Consider the following 1325-nt stretch of genomic DNA (forward strand, 5'->3'; position numbering starts at 1 on the left):
AGAGAGAGAGAGAGAGAGAGAGAGAGAGAGAGAGAGAGAGAGAGAGAAAGAAGGAGTAATAAATACAAAAAGAGACAGCGGAAGACACAGGGAAAACGGAGAGAGAGATATTGTTGCAAAGAAATAAATATAAAGTGGAGAAGAAAAGAAAGAGAGGTTCATATAAAAAGACTGCAATAAAGAAATAGAGAAAAGGGAAAGTGAGAGTAAACGATAAGGAAAATGTGAAGAAAGGGTGAAAGAAAAGGGAAGAGAAAAGAAGAAAAATAGAAGAGAAAAATGCGTAAAAAGATGTAACTCGATCGATTGTAAAGATTATTTAGCCATTCTTTTTCTCAACGCTTAGACAACTTTTCATTTTATTTTACGTCGTGGAAAATTATTGGTTAGTGGACCAATTGAAAGTATTTACCTGTAGTTACCTCCCTTCCCTGTTTCTTGTTTCTATCGAAGAGTAAGGTCATAAAAGTCTCAAGAAACTATAATCTTCATTGACCATCGTCTGATCTTATTGTTTGGCGTCTCTGCCCGTCGCAACGACTATTATATTTATATTTAAGGAGGTTCTGATTATGAATGGTGTGAATTCTATTCAAAAATTCACTAGATGTTGATTAAAATCTATCCCAATGAGCAAACCCATTCCATACCTTTAATGGAACTAGTGTGTGTGCGTGTGTGTTTTATTCTTGAAAATATTTCAATCATGTTCGATCCTTTATCAGTTATCCTGCACGTTTGCATTCATCATATCTATATGTAATTCATAATAGGCTTAATAATAAGATGTTCAGACTATATTCATATTTGTTACCAGGTAGAGAAAAGGTATATAATTATATGCATATCGTACCCTAATGGAATAATTCAATGCAATTGAATGCTCCCTGAGTTCTTAAGATATGTTTCCAATCAGAAACATTCACAATAGTGTTATAATGTCAGAAGAGCACCCATATAGAGATGTATTCAAATATAAATCTATCTTCCGTGTACGAGAAGATACGATATATTGTACATATTGATGCTATATCAATTCGTATTGTTACTTTATAATCTGTACGTAATAGACCCGGAACGAAATCGTCTAATTCATGTTATTTGTATTAGATAACTTCTCACACACACACATATATATATATATATATATATATACAAAAGTAATGAGTATATGCATATATACGTACAGGTATGTGCATACCGACATCCACCTGTATGTATAGGTGCATATCTGGGTACAGGGCATTGCAAACAAACGTAGACGAGAACACACGAGCCACATAGAGAACAATCCATCTTGTATATAAAGTTTATTTTTCAGCATA

The sequence above is a fragment of the Octopus bimaculoides genome, chromosome 4 (assembly GCF_001194135.2).
Source record: "Octopus bimaculoides isolate UCB-OBI-ISO-001 chromosome 4, ASM119413v2, whole genome shotgun sequence".
NCBI lineage: Eukaryota > Metazoa > Mollusca > Cephalopoda > Octopoda > Octopodidae > Octopus > Octopus bimaculoides.